This window comes from Salmo trutta, chromosome 17 (assembly GCF_901001165.1).
Source record: "Salmo trutta chromosome 17, fSalTru1.1, whole genome shotgun sequence".
Taxonomy (NCBI): Eukaryota; Metazoa; Chordata; class Actinopteri; order Salmoniformes; family Salmonidae; genus Salmo; species Salmo trutta.
In genome coordinates this window covers 37,120,288-37,146,240 of record NC_042973.1, presented here as the reverse complement: position 1 = coordinate 37,146,240, position 25,953 = coordinate 37,120,288, and positions in this window count along the sequence as shown.

Genomic DNA, 25,953 nt, shown 5'->3' with positions numbered 1-25,953 from the left:
TGTCATTGGTTGCACTAATTGCACTGTTGCTCTACATAACCTGGTTCAAGTTTTCATGACATTACCCTGAGGAAGGCACAGTGATGCCGAAACGTTGGTAAATACCCATTAAATTGCTGGGAGTTTATACATGGAGTGTACGACTTTCTTTATACGTCATGCAATTCTCAACATATCCCTAAAAACAGCAATGTGTGAATGTGAACGTTTGTTGGTCCTATTGCCATGACTACGACAGGCTAGCTTGACTGGAGCTAACTTTAGCCAACGTTAGCTTCAATGCTAATGATAATTTTTAAATGATTTCAACTATCAAATAATAAAAAAATAACATTTATATCATTACACTCTGCTTTACTTGGTGTTTCATATTCTATGCTTTATAACTCACTCACCGTGATGATAACGTTTAAAATATTTTTGCTTATCTGGCGCTTCTCTCTTCAGTTGGCTTGGCTCACTCATTCAACAACTGACTAGACAAGCTAACATGAGAGCCTTCTGTAGAGTGAGAGCGTGTGAAGCAACCACTACAGCAAGCAGTTCTCTCTGCAGGCCGAAACAAATGCTACACCCCTTGACCATAAATACTGTAAATTATGCTACCATACACAGTACCAGTCAAAAGTTTGGACACAGCTACTCATTCAAGGGTTTTCTTTATTTTTACTGTTTTCTACATAGCAGAATAATAGTGAAAGCATCACAACTCTTGTCCAGATGGGATAGGGCAGTGTGCAGTGCGATGGCGATTGCAAATTGAAGTGGGTCTAGGGTGTCAGGTAAGGTGATATGATCCTTGACAAGTCTCTCAAAGCACTTCATGATGACAGAAGTGAGTGCTACGGGTCGATAGTCATTTAGTTCAGTTACCTTTGCTTTCTTGGGTTCAGGAACAATGGTGGACATCTTGAAGCATGTGGGGACAGCAGACTGGGAAAGATTGAATATGTCCGTAAACACCATGCGCATGCTCTGAGGACGCGGATAAGGATGCCATTTGTTAGGTGAACAATAGGTAAGTAAAGAAATAAAACAACAGTAAAAAGACAGGCTATATACAGTAGCGAGGCTACATACTGACACTGGTTAGTCAGGCTGATTGAGGTAGTATGTACATGTAGATGTTAAAGTGACTATGCATATATGATGAACAGAGAGTAGCAGTAGCGTAAAAGAGGGGTTGGCGGGTGGAGGGTTGCGGGACACAATGCAGATAGCCCGGTTAGCCAATGTGCGGGAGCACTGGTTGGTCGGCCCAATTGAGGTAGTATGTACATGAATGTATAGTTAAAGTGACTATGCATATATGATAAACAGAGAGTAGCAGCAGCGTAAAAAGAGGGGTTGGGGGGGCACACAATGCAAATTGTCTGGGTAGCCATTTGATTACCTGTTCAGGAGTCTTATGGCTTGGGGATAAAAACTGTTGAGAAGCCTTTGTGTCCTAGACTTGGCACTCTGGTACCGCTTGCCATGTGGTAGTAGACTGTTCTCTCTATGTGTCACGAATGTGTGTAGGAACGGACCAAAGCGCAGCGTGGGTATCGTTCCACATATTTACATTTTTATGTGAAACTATGCAAGACAACAAACCATAAACAAAACAACAAACCGTGACGAAGAGGTCCTACATGCACTAACTCAAAAATAATCTCCCACAAACACAGGTGGGAAAAACGACTCCTTAAATATGATCACCAATTAGAGACAAGGATGACCAGCTGCCTCTAATTGGGAATCATACCAAAACCCCAACACAGAAAAAAAGAACTAGAACATAACATGGGAAAAAACTAGATAAACCCCCTAGTCACGTCCGGACCATCTCTACCATAGAAAATAAGACCACTCTATGGTCAGGACGTGACAGTACCCCCATCCCCAAAGGTGCGGACTCCAGCCGCAAAACCTGAAACCAAAAAGGAGGGTTGGGGGGGTGTGTAGTGTTGGTGGTGGCTCTGGTGCAGGACGAAGAACCTTCTCATCCCGCAGATCCTCCCGCATCGGAGGCGATTCTGGTGCGGGACAAAGAACCCTCTCATCCTGCGGATCCGCGAGCATTGGAGGTGGCTCTGGTGCAGGACGAAGAATCCTCTCATCCTGTGAACCCGCCAGCATCGGTGGAGGCTCCGGGCTGCGGACCGTCGCTGGAGACTCCGGGCCGTGGACCGTCTCAGGAGGCTCCGGGCCGCGGGCCGTCCCCAGAAGCTCTGGACTGGGAACTGTTGCCGGAAGCTTTGGACTGGGAACTGTCGCCGGAAGCTCTGGAACGGGAAGGCGCACTGGAGGCCTGATGCGTGGGGCTGGCACAGGTGGCACAATACTGGTAACATGCACTTCAGGGCGAGTGCGAGGAACAGGCACAGGAAGTACCTGACTGGGAACACGCACTTCAGGGAGAGTGCGAGGAGCAGGCACCGGACATACCTGACTGAGGACACGCACTTCAGGAAGATTGCGAGGAGGAGGCAAGTATATACTGGACCGTGGAGGCACACTGGAGGTCTGGAGCTGGCACAACCCGTCCTGACTGAATGCTCCCTTTAGCCCGGCAAGTGCGGGGCACTGGCACAGGACGCACTGGGCTGTGGAGACGCACTGGAGATACGGTGCGCATCACTGCATAACACGGTGCCTGTCTGGTCACGCGCTCCTTAAAGTGAGTGCTTGGAGGAGACATTTACATTTACATTTTAGTCATTTAGCAAACGCTCTTATCCAGAGCGACTTACAGTAGTGAACGCATACATTTCAGACACAGGACACAGGACGTACCGGACTGGGGAGGCGCACTGAAGGCCAGATGCGTGAAACTGGTGCATATCCTCAGCACGCCCGTTCTGCAGTGCTCTCAATGCCAACACCTCTCTCCGGAATCTTGCATCGAGTTCCTCACTTGTCTCCTTGACTGGCTCTAGTTCACCACTCGGCTCTCCACGGTAAGCATGAGGAGTTGGCTCAGGTCCCAAACCTGATTCTACCACACTCCGCGTGTGCCCCCCCCCCCAAAAAAAAAATGTGGGAGCTGCCTCTCGGGCTTCCGTTGTTGGTATAGTTCCTCGTATCGTCGCCGTTCTGCTCTCACTGCCTCTATCTCCTCCTTCAGCATCAAGGGCGATACTCCCCTTCCTGCCTCCAGGGTCCTTTCCCGTCCAATATTTCCTCCCAGGTCCATTCCTCTTGACCATGCTGCTTGGTCCTCTGGTGGTGGGAGATTCTGTCACGAATGTGTGTAGGACACGACCAAAGCGCAGCGTGGGTATCGTTCCACATATTTACATTTTAATGTGAAACCATGCAAGACATCCAACAAACCATAAACAAACCGTGACGAACAGGTGCTACATGCACTAACTCAAAAATAATCTCCCACAAACACAGGTGGGAAAAACAACTCCTTAAATATGATCCCCAATTAGAGACAACGATGACCAGCTGCCTCTAATTGGGAATCATACCAAACTCCCCAACATAGAAAAAAGGAACAATAACATAACATAGAAAAAAAACTAGATAAACCCCCAAGTCACGTCCTGACCATCTCTACCATAGAAAAAAAGACCACTCTATGGTCAGGACGTGACTCTATGACTGGGGTGGCTGGGGTCTTTGACAATTTTTAGGGCCTTCCTCTGACACCGCCTGGTGTAGAGGTCCAGGATGGCAGGCAGCTTAGCCCCAGTGATGTACTGGGCCGTAGGCACTACCCTCTGTAGTGATTTGCGGTCAGAGGCCGAGCAATTGCCGTACCAGGCAGTGATGCAACCAGTCAGGATGCTCTCGATGTTGCAGCTGTAGAACCTTTTGAGGATCTCAGGACCCATGCCAAATCTATTTAGATTCCCGAGGTGGAATAGGCTTTGTCGTGCCCTCTTCACGACTGTCTTGGTGTGTTTGGACCATTCTAGTTTGTTCTTGATGTGGACACCAAGGAACTTGAAGCTCTCAACCTGCTCCACTACAGCCCAGTTGATGAGAATGGGGGCGTGCTCAGTCCTCCTTTTCCTGTAGTCCACAATTATCTCCTTTGTCTTGGTTACGTTGAGGGATAGGTTGTTATTCTGGCACCACCCGGCCAGGCCTCTGACCTCCTCCCTGAAGGCTGTCTTGTTGTTGTCGGTGATCAGGCCTACCACTGATGTGTCGTCTGCAAACTTAATGATGGTGTTGGAGTCGTGCCTGGCCAAGCAGTCGTGGGTGAACAGGGAGTACAGGAGGGGACTGAGCACGCACCCCTGGGGAGCTCCAGTGTTGAAGATCAGCGTGGCAGATGTGTTGCTACCTACCCTCACCACCTGGGGGCAGCCCGTCAGGAAGTCCAGGATCCAGTTGCAGAGGGAGGTGTTTTGTCCTAGGATCCTTAGCTTAGTGATGAGCTTTAAGGGTACTATGGTGTTGAACGCTGAGTTGTAGTCAATGAATATCATTCTCATATAAGTGTTCCTTTTGTCCAGGTGGGAAAGGGCAGTGTGGAGTGCAATGGAGATTGCATTATCTGTGGATCTGTTTGGGCGGTATGCAAATTGGAGTGGGTCTAGGGTTTCTGGGATAATGGTGTTGATGTGAGCCATTACCAACCTTTCAATGCACTTCATGGCTATGGACGTGAGTGCTACAGGTCTGTAGTCATTTAGGCAGGTTGCCTTTGTGTTCTTGGGCACAGGGACTATGGTGGTCTGCTTAAAACATGGTGGTATTACAGACTCAATCAGGGACATGTTGAAAATGTCAGTGAAGACACCTGCCAGTTGGTCAGCACATGCCCGGAGCACACGTCCTGGTAATCCTTATGGCCCCGCAGCCTTGTGTATGTTGACCTGTTTAAAGGTGTTACTCACGTCGGCTACGGAGAGCGTGATCACACAGTCGTCCGGAACAGCTGATGCGCTCATGCATGCCTCAGTGTTGCTTGCCACGAAACGAGCGTAGAAGTGATTTAGCTTGTCTGGTAGGCTCGATGCACTTATTGATAAAGCCAGTGACTATGGGATCAGCTCTGTTCCAAGAAGTGACATGTACTGGTCACTTGACAGTGATGTACACAATGAAAGCATTTCAGATGCAATGCGGAGAAATCGCTTTGATTAAATATTGGCCTCAGTTCATGTGGTTGACAACACAAAGATCACTGACGACGTGCCTTTGACAAAGTCCCACAACCAAAATGCAGTAACCGATACAATGAGCACATGGGAGGTATTGACCTTCACGACCCACAGGTTTCAAGATACCATATCTCAATCAGGTCTAAGAAGTGGTGGTGGCCCATCTTTGCATGGTCTCTCAACAGTGCACTCTCTTATGCAAAGGTTTGGCACAAAACCACTGAGCCACAGAAGAAGATCTCTACTGGCTGCTACTGAAGATCAGCCAAGAAGATCAGGCAAGATATGACAAAGCTTCTCACTGGCCAATCAACACCATGCACCGGTTCCAGAGATGTCGTCATTGTGACAAACGCACTACCTATGCATGTGAGAAATGCAAAGTACCACTGCACATTGAGTGCTTCAAGATATATCATTGACAGTAGAAAAGGGTTGGAAAAGCCAATAAAAGAAAAATAGAAAAGTCAAAGGGTAAGGAGAAGCAGTACAACACTCTAGGAAGAAAAGAAAAGTTGACGAAAAAGACAATCAAAATGACTGAAATGTTTTTTGAAAAAAAGGTAAATTGATTCACTGTTGCACTAAAATATCACAATGACAATGTTACAATGAATATTGCACTAAAGAACAAGTTCAGATGTTACAATAAAGTTACAATATTAATGATCCAATAAATGTTGCACTAAAGTAACAATGTTACAATCAATGTTGAAATATTTTCATGTTGATGTTGTTTTTTTGTCTTTGCTCTCAGTATTCGTATCGGCGTTGCGTAAGGGTTTTTGATATGTAAAAAAGTCACACTAGAATGTGATGGGGCATTATAGTGGCAATGCTGGGGACTGCCAGTGACAGAGTTTTACATGTGTTAATGACTGGGCTGGAACACATAAGAATTTTGATGACTGCATAGGAGAAATATGTTAATTCAGTATACATCACATTATTCCACCGGTCACAATTATGACCGATCATAAAACACACTTTTTCACCTAATTTTCCATGAAATAAAAAAATAAATGATCCATTTTTTCAAAAGGTTACCAATGACACATGATTTGGATATTTTCATGTCTGGAAAAAATGTGGGATTAAATGGGTTAATGCATTATACTGCCATTGTACAATGGTAACGCACACTTAATAAAGATGGTACCATATGATAATTGTTGGTACCATTTATCATAATTGTGCATTACCATGGTAATGTATAATGTATAATGCAGTTTAAAACCATAGCATTTCCATGATCCACATCTATCCACCTAATTTTTGAATGCTTTTAAAAGATTGAATCCAAATCCAGAAACTATGGATACAACTTACTCCTCGCTAGTGCATTATCATAATTCATATGCACCCCACTAGAAATCCCTGCATTAGCATGTTTCTGTAAGCCGAAACATCCTAATAAAATACAACATACAGTGCATTCGAAAAGTATTCAGACCACTTGACTTTTTACACATTTTGTTACGTTACAGCCTTATTCTAAAATGGATTTAAAAAAAATTCCCCCTCATCAAACTACACACAATACCCCATAATGACAAGCAAAAATAGATTTGTTTTTAATTTTTGCAAATGTATAAGACATTTTTACTGAAATATTACATTTACATAAGTATTCAGACCCTACTCAGCACTTTGTTGAAGCACCTTTGGCAGCGCTTACAGCCTCAAGTCTTCTTGGGTATGACGCTACAAGCTTGGCACACCTGTATTTGGGGAGTTTCTCCCATTCTTCTCTGCAGATCCTCTCAAGCTCTGTCAGGTTGGATGGGGAGCGTCACTCCACAGCTAATTTCAGGTCTCTCCAGAGATGTTCGATCTGGTTCAAGTCCGGGTTTTGGTTGGGCCACTCACGGACATTCAGAGACTTGTCCCGAAGCACTCCTGCGTTGTCTTGGATGTGTGCTTAGGGACGTTGTCCTGTTGAAAGGTGAACCTTCTCCCCTAGTCTGAGGTATGAGTGCTCTGGAGAAGGTTTAATGCAAGGATCTCTCTCCACTTGGCTCCGTTCATCTTTCCCTTGATCCTGACTAGTCTCCCAGTCCCTGCAGCTGAAAAACATCCCACTGCATGATGCTGTAAGGATGGTGCCAGGTTTACACCAGATGTGACGCTTGGCATTCAGGCCAAATAGGAACATTTTGGTTTCATCAGACCAGAGAATCTTGTTTCTCATGGTCTGAGTCCTTTAGATGCCTTTTGGCAAAATCCAAACGGACTGTCATGTGCCTTTTACTGAAGAGTGGCTTCCGTCTGGACACTCTTCCATAAAGGACTGATTGGTGGAGTGCTTTAGAGATGGTTGTCCTTCTGGAAGGTTCTCCCATCTCCACAGAGGAACTCTAGAGCTCTGTCAGAGTGACCATCGGGTTCTTGGTCACCTACCTGACCAAGGCCCTTCTCCCCCGATTGCTCAGTTTGGCCGGGCGGCCAGCTCCAGGGAGTCTTGATGGTTCCATGCTTCTTCCATTTAAGAATGATGGAAGCCACTGTGTTCTTAGGGATCTTCAATGCTGCAGACATTTTTTGGTACCATTCCCTAATCTGTGCCTCGACACAAACCTATCTCGGAGCTCTACAGACAATTCTTTGTCTGTAGAGTGAGAATTGGAGTAGGTCTAGGGTTTCTGGGATGATGGTGTTGATGTGAGCCATGACCAGCCTTTCAAAACACTTCATGGCTACTGACGTGAGGGCTACGGGACGGTAGTCATTTAGGCAGATTACCTTCAGATTCTTGGGCACAGGGAATATGGTGGTCTGCTTGAAACATGTAGGTATTACAGACTTGGTCAGGGACAGGTTAAAAATGTCAATGAAGACACTTGCCACTTGGTCCGCGCATGCTCAGGTCCTGGTAATACGTTTGGCCCCACGGCATTGTGAATGTTTACCTGTTTAAAGATCACATCGGTTTTGGAGAGCGTGATCACACAGTCTTCCGGAACAGCTGGTGCTCTCATGCATGCTTCAGTGTTGCTGGCCTCGACGCGAACATAAAAGGCATTTAGCCCATCTGGTAGGCTCTGGGCAGCTCTCAGCTGGGTTTCCCTTTGTAGTCTGTAATACTTTTCAAGCCCTGCCACATCCGATGAGCGTCAGACCCGCTGTAGTAGGAATCAAATTAGTCCTGTATTGACACTTTCCCTGTATGATGGCTCGTCTGAGGTTATAGCGGGATTTCTTATAAACGTCCGGTAGCTCTAGTCTTTAGCTCTGTGCGGATGTTGCCTGTAATCCATGGCTTCTGGCTGGGATATGTACCTACGGTCTCTGTGGGGACGACGTCGTCGATGCACTTATTGATGAAGCCGGTGACTGAGGTGGTATACTCCTCAATGCCATTGGATGAATCCTGGAACATATTCCACTCTGTGCTTGCAAAACAGTCCTGTAGCGTAGCATCCACGCCATCTGACCACTTTACAGGCTAGACTAGAGTTTTGTACTCACTCTCACTTGAAAACAATAATAACATTCTTAATTACATTGTAGCCTCGGTAGGATGGGGATACATTTTTATGATGGGACATTTTAATACACACCATAGTACACACACACACTAACACTTACACACATATACATACACTCATTTTGTTTGTACTCATGTTATAGCCAACTCTTGACTTTTGTATGAATAATTCTTTACAAAATATTTGTACCTAGTTGTCATGTATTCATTATCTTTAACTGGTTAAATGTTTGTAGTTTGCATATTTCTGTAATGATAAACAGGATTAAATAGTCGTAAATCTGTTTGATTTAACTTTTATTATATTTGGCATTTTTATACATATTCTGTATTTCCACTGAAGTAAGCATTCATTAATTAACACACTACTGTAAATAAATGGACACTGCTTGTTAGGAAATAAAAATTGCTCTCCGTCAATTAATGGAGAGAAAGGCTCAGTCTGAAGCCATTTGGCTATACACTAACAAATTGCTGTAGTTTTTACAGTAAAAATGGACAGTAATTCCCTGTTTTTTCCATTAACAATATAATGTTGTAGACTGCATCTTGGGTCTCTGAACGATTACAGTTTGCAACAGTGAATGTTACAGAAAATGTTACGCAAACAAAATACAGGCATGATGATTTACAGCTAATAACGGTTAGTCCTAGGCCCATTGGATTATGGGATTGCACAATCTTTTCAGGTGAATTCTTGTACAATACTGCTACACTGAAGCAGCCATCAGGTGGGTTAAATCATATTTTGCATTCATTAGCCATACAATGAGAAGACGATTTCTCACTGGGTCACGGCTCTCGACGTAAAATAGCCTACAGAATCACATAGCCTATTGTAAATAATTGGCCATTTGGGCACATTGTGCTTTCCACATGCCCGGGCAGACTCATGACGGAACTGAACATCTACAATTGTGGTCAATAGGCTACATGAAATTTGTTGGATTTTGAGAGAATTATAGCTGGGGTGTGCCTAAGCCAGCTCGTCGGATTTCCACGCCCAAGCTGGCTCGAGAGGTTTTCTTGTCCCGGTTGGCTTGGCAGGCGCCCATCCCATGTCAGGCCTCAGCCGGATAATCAGGGTTTTACACCTCAGCCTGCTAGCCAGGCATCTACGTTTCAGCCGGCTCATCAGGCTCTCATGTTCCAGCGGGATCATCCAGCTCCCACGCCTCTGCCGGTTCGTCTGGCTTTGGCTGGCCCATCACAATCGCCCAGGAGGGATGTCGGGAGGCGCCCCTGTGGGGGGTACTGTTAGAACTGCTCCCGCTTCCCCTACATTTCAGCATTACGCACTCCTGCCACCATAATTATGCACACCTGGACTCAATCACCTGTGTCATTACCTCCCCTATATCTGTCTGTTTCCAAGCTCTGTTCCCTGCTTCAGGATTGTCGTTAGTCATTGTGTTACCTTGTGCTGACGGTGGTCCTGTTCTATGTCTGTTCTTTATTAAATGTTCAACTCCCCGTACCTGCTTCTCATCTCCAGCGTCGGTCATTACAGCCACAAACGTTAGCTTGCTATTCTGAATTGAATTGTTTATATAACTTCTATTTTTTGGATTTGGATTCTAGAAATAAGTGCAGGTTTCTGCAGCTTGAACTGAGACAGCTGATTTTGCATTATACAGAATCAACCTTAGACAGTTAAAATGTTTCACTGCAAATCGTGTATGCATTAATTTGATACAGTAGTATCATTTGTATAGCACGTGAAACTTCATAGAAATGCACCCAATTGTTCTTTTAAATTGTGGCATTCCCAAATGTTCCCGTGCATTCAGGCAATTTACAGCCTTTAAGCCTCACTTATACAGAGACTTTTATGGATATCAAAGATTTGTGAAAAGTGCTCGATTTCCACCAGCCAACAACATTTTGATTTGCCCAATAGACATTTGTCTCGAGGTTGAACGTTCAGAGGTTTACATTTGACTGAATTTATTTATCATTTGAAGGCCGCTAATGTAAAAAGCTGTTTTGATATAAATATGAACTTGATTGAACAAAACATGCATGCATTGTATAACATAATGTCCTAGGGTTGTCATCTGATGAAGATCATCAAAGGTTAGTGCTGCATTTAGCTGTGGTTTTGTTTTGTGTGACATTATATGCTAGCTTGAAAAATGGGTGTCTGATTATTTCTGGCTGGGTACTCTGCTGACATAATCGAATGTTTTGCTTTCGCTGTAAAGCCTTTTTGAAATCGGACAGTGTGGTTAGATTAACAAGAGTCTTGTCTTTAAAATGCTGTAAAATAGTCATATGTTTGAAAAATGGAAGTTTTCGGATTTTAGAGGAGTTTGTATTTCGCGCCACGCCCATCATTGGATATTGGAGCAGGTGTTCCGCTAGCGGAACGTCTAGATGTAAGAGGTTAACCTGTTAGGGCTAGGGGGCAGTATTTACACGGCCGGATAAAAAACGTACCCGATTTAATCTGGTTACTACTCCTACCCAGTAACTAGAATATGCATATAATTATTGGCTTTGGATAGAAAACACCCTAAAGTTTCTAAAACTGTTTGAATGGTGTCTGAGTATAACAGAACTCATATGGCAGGCAAAAACCTGAGAAGATTCCTTAAAGGAAGTGCCCTCTCTGACAAGATCTTGTTCTTCTTGTCTCTGTTTATTGAAGATTGAGGATCTTTGCTGTAACGTGACACTTCCTACGGCTCCCATAGGCTCTCAGAGCCCGGGAAAAAGCTGAATGATGTCATTCCAGTCCCAGGCTGAAACACATTTGCGCTTTTGGCAAGTGGCCGATAAGAGGATAATGGGCTTAGGCGCGTGCACGAGTCGATCCCGTGATTTATTTTCTTTCGTCTATTTACCTAAACGCAGATTCCCGGTCGGAATATTATCGCTTTTTTACGAGAAAAATGGCATAAAAATTGATTTTAAACAGCGGTTGACATGCTTCGAAGTACGGTAATGGAATATTTAGATTTTTTTTGTCACGAAATGCGCCGTGCTCGTAACCCTTATTTACCATTCGGATAGTGTCTTGAACGCACGAACAAAACGCCACTGTTTGAACATAACTATGGATTATTTGGGACCAAACCAACATTTGTTATTGAAGTAGAAGTCCTGGGAGTGCATTCTGACGAAGAACACCAAAGGTAATCAAACTTTTCTAATAGTAAATCGGAGTTTGGTGAAGGCTAAACTTGCTGGGTGTCTAAATAGCTAGCCCTGTGATGCCGGGCTATCTACTTAGAATATTGCAAAATGTGCTTTCACCAAAAAGCTATTTTAAAATCGGACATATCGAGTGCATAGAGGAGTTCTGTATCTATAATTCTTAAAATAATTGTTATGCTTTTTGTGAACTTTTATCGTGAGTAATTTAGTAAATTGTTAGTAAATTCGCCGTAAGTTTGCGGGGGGTATGCTAGTTTTGAACGTCACATGCTAATGTAAAAAGCTGTTTTTTGATATAAATATGAACTTGATTGAACAAAACATGCATGTATTGTATAACATAACGTCCTAGGTGTGTTATCTGATGAAGATCATCAAAGGTTAGTGCTGCATTTAGCTGTCTTCTGGGTTTTTGTGACATTATATGCTAGCTTGAAAAATGGGTGTCTGATTATTTCTGGCTGGGTACTCTGCTGACATAATCTAATGTTTTGCTTTCGTTGTAAAGCCTTTTTGAAATCGGACAGTGTGGTTAGATTAACGAGAGTCTTGTCTTTAAAATGCTGTAAAATAGTCATATGTTTGAGAAATTGAAGTAATAACATTTCTAAGGTATTTGAATAACGCGCCACAGGATTCCACTGGCTGTTACGTAGGTGGGATGATTTGGTGCCACCAACCCTAGAGAGGTTAATTCGTTCTAAACCTGCGACTGCCTCCCTTTCTCTACACGTGTGACAGATAGCCCTATTTTGTAAAAGACCAAGTCCATATTACGACAATAACGGCTCAAATAAGCAAAGAAAAACGACAGTTCATTACTTTAACCTCTCTAGGGCAGGTGGCACCAAATCGTCCCACCTACGTAACAGCCAGTTGAATCCTGTGGCGCGATATTCAAATACCTTAGAAATACTATTACTTCAATTTAGCTAGCCATCACGGCTAGCTATTTAGACACCCAGCAAGTTTAGCACTCCCCAAAGTCAGATTTACTATAAGAAAAATGTTATTACCTTTGCTGTCTTCGTCAGAATGCACTCCCAGGACTTCTACTTCAATAACAAATGTTGGTTTGGTTCAAAATAATCCATAGTTATATCCAAACAGCGGCGTTTTGTTCGTGCGTTCAAGACACTATCCGAATTTTAAAGAAGGGTTACGAGCACGACGCATTTCGTGACAAAAAAATTCTAAATATTCCATTACCGTACTTCGAAGCATGTCAACCGCTGTTTAAAATCAATTTTTATGCCAATTTTCTCGTAAAAAAGCGATAATATTCCGACCGGGAGTGGTGGTTTTCGTTCAAAGAAAGAGAGAAACTTAACATGGAGCCGACTCGTGCATGAGCCTTAGTCTCATAGTACTGTGACCGGCCACTATCCAAACGCGCTAATGTTTTTCAGCCAGAGCCTGCAAACACACGATTCAGCTTTTTGACGCCTTCTGAGAGCCCATGGGAGCCGTAGGAAGTGTCACGTAACAGCAGAGATCCCCTGTATTGGATAGAGATTATCAAGAAGGCCAAGAAATGGTCAGACAGGGTACTTCCTGTTTGGAATCTTCTCAGGTTTTGGCCTGCCAAATGAGTTCTGTTATACTCACAGACACCATTCAAACAGTTTTAGAAACTTTGGAGTGTTTTCTATCCAAAGCTAATAATTATATGCATATTCTAGTTTCTGGGCAGGAGTAATAATCAGATTAAATCGGGTACGTTTTTTATCCGGCTGTGAAAATACTGCCCCCTAGTCATAACAGGTTAATTGGATATGATTTGGAAAGGCACAAACCTGACTATATAAGGTCCCACAGTTGACAGTGCATGTCAAAGCAAAAACCAAGCCATGAGGCTGAAGGAATTTTCCGTACAGCGCAGGATTGTGTCAAGGCACAGATCTGGGAAAGTTTACCAAAAAATGTATGCAGCATTAAAAGGTTCCCAAGAACACAGTGGTCTCTATAATTCTTAAATAGGAGATGTTTGAAACAACCAAGACTCTTCCTAGAGCTGATCCCCCGGCCAAACTGAGCAATTGGGTGAGAAGCACCTTGCTCAGGGTGGTTACCAAGAACCTGATGGTCACTCTGACAGAGCTCCTCTTTGGATATGGGAGAACCTTCCAGAAGGACAACCATCTCTGCAGCACTCCACCAATCAGGCCTTTATGGAAGAGTGGCCGGACAGAAGCCAGTCTTCAATAAAAGGCACATGAGAGCCCGCTTGGAGTTTGTCAAAAGGCACCTAAAGACTCTCAGACCATGAGAAACAAGATTCTCTGGTTTGATGAAACCAAGATTGAACTCTTTGACCTGAATGCCAAGCGTCACGCCTGGAGAAACCTGGCACCGTCCCTACGGTGAAGCATGGTGGTGGCAGCATCATGCTGTGCGGATGTTTTTCAGTGGCAGGGACTGGGAGACTAGTCAGGATTGAGATGAAGATGAAAGGGGCAAAGTACAGAGAGATCCTTGATGAAAACATGCTCCAGAGCGTTCAGGACCTCAGACGGGGGCAAAGGTTCACCTTCCAACAGGGCAATGACCCTAAGCACACAGCCAAGTCAACGCAGGAATTGCTTCGGGACAAGTCTCTGAATGTCCTTGATTGGCCCAGCCAGAGCCCGGACTAACCTGATCGAACATCTCTGGAGAGACTTGAAAATAGCTGTGCAGCAACACTCCCCATCCAACCTGACAGAGCTTGAGAGGATCTGCAGAGAAGAATGGGAGAAACTCCCCAAATACAGATGTGCCAAGCTTGTAGCGTTATACCCAAGAAGATTTGAGGCTGTAATCACTGCCAAAGGTGATTCAACAGAGTACTGAGTAAAGGGTACTTAAGTAAATGTGATTCGTTTTTTATTTTTAATAAACTTGCACAAATTTTATGGGGTATTTTGTCTAGAATGATGAGGGGGAAAAACATTTAATCAATTTTAGAATAAGTCTGTAATGTAACAAAATGTGGAAAAAGTCAATGGGTCTGAATACTTTCCGAATGCACTGTACCTATTACAAACAGCGGTGATCTAAAAAATGATCATAGTCATTATCAAATATGACTTTGGTTTGTCTGGTGTTACAGGTAGCCTAGAGGTTAAGAGACGTTGGGCCAGTCACCTAAAGGTCGCTGATTTGAATCCCAAAGCCGACTAGGTGAAGGATCTGTTGATGTGCTCTTGAGCAAGGCACTTAACACCAATTGCTCCCATAAGTTGCTCTGGATAAGAGCGCCTGCTAAATGACTAAAATGTAAATGTAAATTTTTACAAAGACAAGACAGACCCGCAACAGCAACCTGTACAAATACTACCACTGTAACCTTCACTCATCCTCTTCGTCCCTCCTTACTACTTCTACCACCACACAACTAATAACTATAACCATATGATAGTAATAAAGAAGGGATGTAATAATTTAATCCAGTATATTTAGAGGGCAGACAGTGAGGTCCTGAATGTTCACACAGTGCCACAGAGCCAATAAGCAGTGTCAGGTTTGCCGCACTAACAGGATTAAGCACCAGGAGCTTATCTTTTACTGCCGCTGCCAGGCACAGAACTGGAAATAATGGGATTAGTTCTCCATTACTTTATAACGGAAGAAACCACCTCTTCCCACATTAGCTCTCTGTGAGAGGCTCCGCTGCACGAGTAGGCCCATGGTCACAATGGAACACACCCAGGAATAAATTGTCAACCAGCGATGACAACACGGATAAATACACATGGAAACAACAAGCAGTGTCCAGAGGGGAGTATTTCACACGAGCGAGCAGAAGATATTTTAACAAACACATGGCCGCATAAAGGGTAAAGGTTCATGGAGGAGCAGTCAATTACCTGGCTGTGAGCACACTGTCTCACTGACCGACCAACCAATTGCAGACAGCCTTACAGCACAGGTTTCATGTAATTGTTCCATATTGTGATGAAAAGGAAACATAATATGAACCACTTTTAAAATGTATTCAGCGATGTCTCTTGTCATGTTTATAATTAGAGGGGTTCTCCCTCCAACTAGATATTTTTCATCAGTTGTAGTTAAAAGAGAGCAGTGGCTACCTGTGTGATGTAAAAGAGGGTAAAACTAAAGGAAAGGGGAACATGAAGAGATATGAAGGTGGATCATTAGGAGTTAGTGAGATATAGTGATATATGCTTTAAGGCATTATCAAAGCCAGGAGGACTGATGGTAATGCCACTCTGCTCAGAAGAGATTTGTGAATGGCAAGAGCATTCTTTGAATGTCAAATTACAGCCTTACAGTCACAAAAAGGAGTACCTTATACATGAAATATGTCACAACGGCTAAGGACAGGAGGAAGATGAAGGCTCATCCTTAGGGTCACGTTCCACCGCATACAGTGAGCATTTCAAGCATACAGCATTTGGAGTTCCACTGCAATTTATCAATGGTGACAATGCATGGGCACCAACTGTCATTGATTACAGTTGTGTTGACTGTTCCTAGACATAACCATGTGAGACCCAAGCATAGATCAAATTAGGATTTTTTGTTGAACCCTTTAGAAATACTTGTAATATGCCTCTAATTGTGTTTTATTTATTTGCATACTTTTTTATAACTATGTTCTGGAAACATTGCAAAAATGCAACATTGGGTTTCAATGGTAGCAAATATTTGTGCAAAAAAAACTTAAATGCTATTGAAATCGCATTCATATTTGATGGAAAATATTTTTACATGGTATATAAAATCTGAAATATAATGCTATTTTGTCAGTAAAAGTCAAATTGTTCAACTCGATTTTCTATCAAAAACATATTGGTTTAAAAGCTATTTTGTGTATTTTCTATTTATGGGGAACTTTCAACTTACTGTAAGTCATATTTTGCTGTTCTTTCTGGCTTAATTTGGAGAGACCATCATACTTCTTTACTATGAAATGAATGGTCGTCAATGGCAAAATCCTGACCTGTGTAGAAGGGACATCAAAATTACTGGAAGTGAAACTTCTTTTTCAGTATATGAATGTGGCCCTATGTCTTAAGTTTGGCAACACTTTAAGCCCAATGTTGCATTTTTGCAACACTTACAAAACGATCTCTAGCTCTCACTCATAATGTTTGTATCTTAATCATTATTATTTTCTATATAATCACCACATCTTAATAAGGAAGGCAAAAAGGAATATTTCAAGTCATTTACTTGCATGGATGGCCTATAACATGTGCCTGTGTAGGGGACCAGTGTGGCTTCAGACAAGTTTATAGGTTTCTAATGTTTCAGAGGCTAATGATTACACAATAATCATACTAACAACAAATACTACTAGGGAGATGCACTATGGTTTTTGACATGATCTTTGAGTTTAGGACCTGTACAGGTGTTACACCCTGATCTGTGTCACCTGTCTTTGTGATTGTCTCCACCCCCTCCAGATGTCACACATTTTCCCCATTATCTACTGTGTATTTATACCTGTGTTCTCTGTTTTGTGTGTTGCTAGTTCATCTTGTTTGTCAAGTCAACCAGCGTTTTTAAAGTCTCTCTTTTCTCATTTTCCTGGTTTTTGACCCTTGCCTGTGCTGACCCTGTACCTGCCCGCCTGACCACTCTGCCTGCCCCTGAGCCTGCCTAGCGTCCAGTACCTTTGCCCCACCTCTGGATAACCAACCTCTGCCTGACCTGACCCTGAGCCTGCCTGCCATCCTGTACCTTTGCCCCTGTTGCTGTAATAAACATTGTTACTTCGACACGATCTGCACCTGGGTCATACCTTGATTCCTGATAACAGAAGGAAATTTCATATGATCCAAAACTTGTCATACTTGCTGTATTTCTGCCTGCTTGAACATCAATAGCTCAGATACACATGAAAACATTTAATTACCCTGGGAATTGCTTGAACATCGTTCAGAGATGCAAAAAAACAATATAACATTCAAAATGGTTTAACATTTCCTTTAATAGGCATTTACAATGGTATTTTCTTTTAATTTAACTTCTTGAGATGGGAAAATATTTACCTTTTATTTGTAACTTTTTTTAATTTGACCTTTATTTAACTTTAGTTTTTATTAAGTTGAACATGTGCTTGTCACAACAGAATGTTAAAATAAAAATTCACCACTCTACACTACCAAAAATGCACTCATTTCATGGAATGACCTTCCTCTTATCACACAGGCAGAATTTGATGTGACACACTCTTCCCCTCATTGTAATTTCTGTCACCATTGTCTTGTAGCCTTTGGACAAACATTGGGAAATCAGGTCCCAGAGTGCATATGGCTAGTGGGACTGGTAATGAAATACCTGCTTGAGAGGGAGAAACATTGCTTTATTACTCTATTATACATGAAAGGAGCTGAGCACTCTTAGAAGCCCTTCATCAAAGCAGACATCATCGCCTCCTGTGCCCATTTGCCTTCACTCGCATTAATTGCTGTTTATTTAACTTTTCCCCTTGAAAATGAAATGGCAGCAACTCTAGGATGAAATCAGGTAGGAAGAATGTGCTTGCTTCTTGTTCAGAAAACATCCCCAAAATAACATGGGGTAACAATTAGTACTAATATTCCACAGATACGTTAGCAGTGCTTGATTGATCTTGTCTGGCATAATGGAACCAATTAAATAATCCCCAAAGTACAAATGTTGCCCTTTTGGAGTGGCACTGCAGGCCAGGTTCAATTAAACAATTGTCTTTCCCTAAATATTAATGACCCCTCTCTCTCCCTCTTATGCCATATAAGGGGTCCTTATTAATTAAACAAGTAATTACACTGTAGCAAGTATTGTAGTTAACTGCAAGAACTCATAGTGTAATAACATGTAACTGGTAGTAATTGAAGTCTGTAATTACAGAAGTATAACAACAATGCTTGTTACCATGCTTGTACAAATGGGCAGGTTTCCACTAAATTCACCAATTTTATGTTTTACTTCTTCTCAATTGTATCCGATTCAATAACAGCCGTGACAAAAGTTCGGATCCCTTGCTGGGTGTCTGATAGATTGTAGCCTGTGCTCAACAGGCTCTAATCACTTAACTATGAATTTGCACTGTTCAAAATATATCTCCAGTCAACATTGTTGCTAGCACATGCCCTCAAAATAAAGTGTACCATCTGGGTTAACTTGGTTGTGCTTACGATAGACCACACCATGTTGTTTCCAATGGGAGGCTAGCAAGTCGAGCGGGCAGAATAAGCAAGGAGGTGGGGCAGAGCCAAGCATGAGCCAGCAAGATCCTATTGACATTTTCAAGCATATATTTGCACATTTCCGTTAGGGAATGCCTAGTCTGTGAAGTGCGAATGTGCAATAACTCTATTCGCCCTTGCATTTCTGAACATTGCAATTCGTTTTTTTACTTTGGGAAAGGAAGTCCACTCTGTTTGTAAAATATTGTCGTTTTGTGACCAGAAAACTGTATTGAGATCAAATGTTTCATTTCACTCCTTTCTCCCACTGCCAGCCAATTAGCATCCTCTCCCCACCATATTTGATGGGAAGAGGAAACTCCAACCGGATGCTTGACATTTATACTTCCAGTGAAACATCTGGCCCATTGTTTTATCTGTGCTTAAACTAAGAAGTTAGCTGTTGTTTAGCTACATTAAAAAGGAACAAATGTTACTCATATTGTGTGTTGACACACATAGCGAGCTAACGTTAACATGCTGGGTGTGCTCCATTTGCATCACTTTCAGTGGGGAACTTTTTTTTATGAAGGTGAACCATAACATCCACTGTTGTGGCTAATCTTTAGTGTTGTTAGCTTTACACAAAGGTGAGCCCAGCTAGCTAGCTAGTTAGCTTGCAAGTAGCAACCATAGCATAGCTATTTGCCCACTTTAGGTAACTTAGCTAGCTAGCCAAGATTAGAAAATTAACGAGAGTGCTAGCTACCTAAACAAAAAAAACTGAGATTGTATGGAAAGTCTATTCTGTAGAATGTGTTATGGTAACTAGTTAGCTAGCTAGCCTAGTTGGTAGGCCTAACAAAAATCCCAGCTACGTTTGCTAGATAGTTATCTACAGTTAGCCATATATGGCTCTGCAGTTAGCTAGCTGGCAAACGTCCTATTCTAAATTGTCCAGCAGAATTATTGTATCCCCCAAAAAACAAAACAAATTTAATGGAAAACGTACTTTCTCTCTCCTGTCTTGACGTTTTTCTCATCTACAACAATTGTTTTTTTCTTTCACGGAAATCTATTATGTCTGGAGGTTGTATACAGTTCTTCTTGACCTCGTCCTTTTACAAAGCGACACGTTTGAGGTCATCATTATTTTGAGCGTGTTGCGAAGATGGGTAGCCTTAATTCCTTGATATGGCTTAATTCCTGGGATAAATAAATAATTGCACCAATGAATCACATCCAAAATTGAGAATGTTCTTCAACAGTGCAAGGTTACATGATGGAATAAGAGTTTATTATTCAACCAAGTGTTACATCTGCTCCTACCTCGCCCTCTACTGCTCATCCTGTGTCTCCTTGACGTGCCACCACTCCCCCTGTACTCTCTCCTTCTGTGTGTGTGTGATTGTGTGGGCGGAGACAGGTGTGCTGGAGTAGAGCAGATCCCTACCAGCTGCAACCTGTTCCATAATCAAGACCCCTACAAATACTCAGCCCTGCCACTTCCACGCTGCCAGATGGTAATTTCTGCTCAGTCAGTCACGTGTCTAGTCGTTTGTTCCTGTTATCCTGTTGTGCCTGTTTTCCATTGCCTGACACTGTTTTCCTCTCCACTACAGTTCTGCCCGCTCTGATTCTGTTCCCTGTCTCCAGTCCCACGTCTCATCAGTCCTGCTACTCTGTCCTGGATCCCCCACTCTCCCTTAGATTCCCCTCCGGACCTGCTTACCTTGGCCCAACACCTCTCGTTCCAGCCTTGGCCTCCGCACCTGGTTTCCTGCAACCCGCCCGAGCTTACCCTGGCCTGCACCCCATCTTCCCCTGTGTTTCAATAAATACCTTGGTTACCTCATCCCAGTGTCCTCGTCTGAGTCTGCTCTTGGGTTCACCTGTTCCGCGTAAAACCAAGCTTACAATTTGGGAAGCACAAATGACTCACAATTTTAAACTGTTTATTAATGTGTCTAAAAGTCTAATTAACCAGAGTCTAAGATCTGTCTAAGCCGGGGGAGGGAAGAGGTGGGGGGGATTATTTAGCTACTTGACTTAGAATTGTAAGACCACTTAAGGTATCAAAAAATATATATCTACGAAACATTGAAATAGGCATTACTGCTTTTAGGCAATAAAAACACTTTGAATAACAGATTCACAACAAGAAGAAACAGTCCCCCAAAAAATCTAAAGGAAGTTTGTTCTGAAGTGTCTGCCCTATATCTGAGTATCATGACAAGGCGAGACCCAGAAGGCAGATGGTTGGAGTCTTGCAATATTTAATAATCCAATAGGGTAAGGCAAGAGAATGGTCATGGACAGGCAAAGGGTCAAAACCAGTTCAGAGTTCAAAAGATACCGAAGGGCAGGCAGAATCAAGGTCTGATCAGGCAGGCGGGAAAGTAGTCCAGAGTCAGGCAGGGGTCAAAACCGGTAAGGCTATCGAAAAGAGAATAGCAAAAGGAGAACGGGAAAAATACGCTGGTTGACTTGACAAACATACAAGACGAACTGGCACAGAGAGACAGGAAACACAGGGATAAATACAGCGACACCTGGAGAGGGATGAGACAATCACAAGGACAGGTGAAACAGATCAGGGCGTGACAGAGATATAAGAAAGCTCAGGAAGCATTTTTTTTACATGTATTTATCCCCTTATTTTAGGCACCAAACAATTTCCATATATACTTCCATAACGTCAGTACCAAATAGCAAATTGGACAAAGGCTTTAAATTTGACTTGTCCTATTTAGCCCTTTGACGCATACGATCGCATAAATGAATCCTACAGACGAAGAACCATATATGTGACAATTTTTCCATTTTAAGATAATCAGTTATTTTTATATTATTAATTGTGTGTACCACATTAGGTGTTTTAGGGTTAACAAATAATTCACCATACTCATATCTTCCAACAACAATTGATATTTTTTTGTTATTTCAAAAAATACTTTTTTTATTACCGTTTTAATTTTTAGAATGTGGAAGAACAGTATATCTCCAGTGATGATTTCAGTTTGTGGAAGAACAGTATATGTGACATTTTCCGTGACACTTGTAAGATGTCCTTTTTTAACACCTGATATGATGTTTTAAGTACTTTCAAGTGCAGATGCCCTTCATGTAAATAACTTAAATGCAATATGTAGTCAATTCATTTGTATGGAGGTTCATTTAAAGGTGGTCTATCAACTTTAGCACTGATGACTTTTCTTAAAAGTTGAGTCATGAAATCTTAGTCTCATTTAAAATGAAGCCCTCAATGTGAACATACCATAGAATAACTACAAAAATAGAATTCAATCAAAAGAAGCACAACTTCTACATATCAAATATGGATCAATGTGATGTGCCAATATGCAGGTCCCTAAGGTCAATATTACAAAACGTTCAGAAAACCATTTTCTTTGCGTTTAACACTATGATCAGCAATTAAGTTTTGAATTGCGTTAAACCCATGCTAAAGGCAAGAAATGTCCTGTACTGAGGTGACAGCAGTAAATAAGTATTAACTGCTTAGAGTTGATGCTAAATGTGGTGACAGAGAGACGTACTGTATACTGTAATGAATAAAAAAAAGGTAATCAAGATCAAATGAATACTCACATACTGTATGTGATGACTTATTTGTTTTTAATTCATTCAGATTAAAAAAGGTTCAAATGATCACACACAAAATCATTCTCAACAGAACACATTGTACATAACATTTTCTACACTAGGAACAACATCTTAAAATTAAATTAATTCAATATATTGTGCTGGTTGAAATCATACACAAATTGATTCACATAGAAAACACCTACTATACATTTAATTTCCTACAATAGGGGTGACATGTCTTCTGAAATGTATTCAGATTCAACATACTATACAGGTTCAGTGGATCATAAACTCACAGAAAAAACGGTTAAATGTGTAGCTTGGTTTAACATCAAATGATTCACTCTGCAGTGATTTATAAAAAGAGCGTGCAGCAGCTGGCAAGTAGTTGAGCATGGTCATCAGATCTTGGTACTTGTTTTTTTTTGATGGGCAGAGGACTCTCATATGCTCTAGGGTAGTGGCTTGCAAAATAGGGAGGTTGAGGTGTAGCTCCTTGTTTTGGTTTGGAGATCAGCCACGATTTCCATCCCTCAAATAGACTGTGGCTCTGTCTGGCGTACAGATTCCAAGGATCCTCAACTGAAATTACAACAGAAACATTTTAAGTTCCTGACATCAATAAACAACTTTCACAGTCAAGCACTAGGATATTTTATTGTTAGAACAACATGTTGCATGTTGAATGTTAGTAAACTATTCTCTGTGCAATACCTGTGATATACTGTCATCGGATCTTAGAATGAGCCAATGTTTGTGATCGATTCCTTTCCCAATACCTGTGACTTTTAACCTGTTGGGGCTAGGGGGCAGTATTTACACGGCCGGATAAAAAACGTACCCGATTTAATCTGGTTACTAATCCTACCCAGTAACGAGAATATGCATATACTTATTATATATGGATAGAAAACACCCTAAAGTTTCTAAAACTGTTTGAATGGTGTCTGTGAGTTTAACAGAACTCATATGGCAGGCAAAAACCTGAGAGATTCCTTTACAGGAAGTGGCCTGTCTGACCATTTATTGGCTTTCTTTGACATCTCTTCCAAAAACAAAGGATCTCTGCTGTTACGTGACACTTCCCACGGCTCCAATGGGCTCTCAGAGCCCGGAAAAAACCTGAATGACGTAATTCAAAGCCCTGGCTGAAACACACGAGCGCTTTTGCTAAGTGGTCTATCAGCAGACAAAAGGCTTAGGCGTGTGCACTGGCCGCCCCCGCCTTTCTGTTTTTCCCTCTTTTTACAGACAGGCAGATTCCCGGTCGGAATATTATCGCTTTTCTACGAGATAAATTGCATAAAAATTGATTTTAAACAGCGGTTGACATGCTTCGAAGTACGAAAATTGAATATTTAGATTTTTTTTGTCACAAAATGCGTCATGCGCACGACCCTGATTTACCATTCTGATAGTGTCTAGAACGCACGAACAAAACGTCGCTGATGGAACATAACGATGGATTATTTGGGACCAAAACAACATTTGTTATTGAAGTAGAAGTCCTGGGAGTGCATTCTGACGAAGAACAGGAAAGGTAAGACCATTTTTCTTATAGTAAATCTGATTTTGGTGAAGGCTAAACTTGCCGGGTGTCTAAATAGCTAGCCCGTGATGGCTGGGCTATGTACTTAGAATATTGCAAAATGTGCTTCATCCGAAAAGCTATTTTAAAATCGGACATATCAAATGCATAGAGGAGTTCTGTATCTATAATTCTTAAAATAATTGTTATGCTTTTTGTGAACGTTTATCGTGAGTAATTTAGTAAATTGTTAGTAAATTCCCCCGGAAGTTTGCAGGGGTATGCTAGTTCTGAACGTCACATGCTAATGTAAAAAGCTGTTTTTTGATATAAATATGAACTTGATTGAACAAAACATGCATGTATTGTATAACATAATGTCCTAGGTGTGTCATCTGATGAAGATCATCAAAGGTTAGCGCTGCATTTAGCTGTCTTCTGGGTTTTTGTGACATTATATGCTAGCTTGAAAAATGGGTGTCTGATTATTTCTAGCTGGGTACTCTGCTGACATAATCTAATGTTTTGCTTTCGTTGTAAAGCCTTTTTGAAATCGGACAGTGTGGTTAGATTAACGAGATTCTTGTCTTTAAATAGCTGTAAAATAGTCATATGTTTGAGAAATTGAAGTAATAGCATTTCAAAGGTTTTGAAAATCGCGCCACAGGATTCAACTGGCTGTTACGTAGGTGGGACGATTTGGTGCCACCTAGCCCAGAGAGGTTAACCACCTCACTGAGGTGATCTGTAGTCCAGCTGGTTGCTTGAGGACATAATCTGGAAGGTGCCTGAAGTCTTCACATTGCATCCTCATCACCTTGAATGGTTTTGCTGATTGTGCGTAAAGTATCATCTTTGAAACATCATCAGGTGTATGAAGGACTGACACCTTGCGCCTCTTCTCGATGGTGGCAAAAGATCGATCACAAGGAAGAAAAGAATGACCAGAGACCATGAACTTCTGCTCAACTTGGGTAAAGTAACCCATAGAGATGAGCATCGACATCAGATTGAGCATCCGCCAGTTGTTATTCTGCCCACAGCATCTGTCACTGAAGATGATCAACTTGCGCACCTCTGGTTTGGTGAGTGGCGTGAATTTTGTCTTCACCCACTTCAATATGCAGCTTGCTACCTCAATGGACCCTCGGTGTGCAATCCCCTCATGCCAAACACACATGTATGCAGGATCTTCTTTTCCAAGTTCCTGGATGCAAAGGTTAAAATTTGACAGCTGCCGCTGGTAGTAGACATTGGAGTGGGTCAGATTAGGGGTGTACATCACCCCCTGTAGATCCACAGAAATGACATGGCAGTCAGCATTGGCTTTAGCCCACTCAGTGTCACTTTGAAGCTGTGTGTAGGCCTTTTCGGCTTTTCGATGGTGCAACTCACTTTCAACTGCAATCTTCCTCTTCTCCTCTTCAGATGTTGCTGCTGACATCTTAGTGAGGAATGCGTCACATTTGCCACAGGTGTCACTCCTGGGTTGGCCGAAATTGAGACTCTGCTGTTTGAAAATGTCCCTATAAACCCAGAATTTTGCAGATGATGTGGTATTCTTCACTTTGTAGAGTCGGTACATTCGCAACAAATTCAGATCAGGGCTGAGGTATTCTCTGTGTACATCCCCCTTCATCCGAGAGTAGTGGTTCTGGGTTCTTGGGAAAGGTAAAATGTGCTCCTTGATGCCCTCTTTCACTGTAGCATGTATCCGATGTGGCCTGTAAGGAGACAACAAGATGTTGTTGAACTTGTATTCTCTCAATGGTCTAGGGACCTGCCTTAGAGTGCAACTGTGTCGCTATAACCGGGGTACAAATCCCGGTCACGCCATTGCCGTTTGTGGCCGGGGGGTCCTGTAGGGCGGTGAGAATTAGGCCAGTGCCGTCCGGTGGGAGGGGGAAGGTAATCGGCACTCAGTCCTCAATGCTCAGGTTGTAGTTG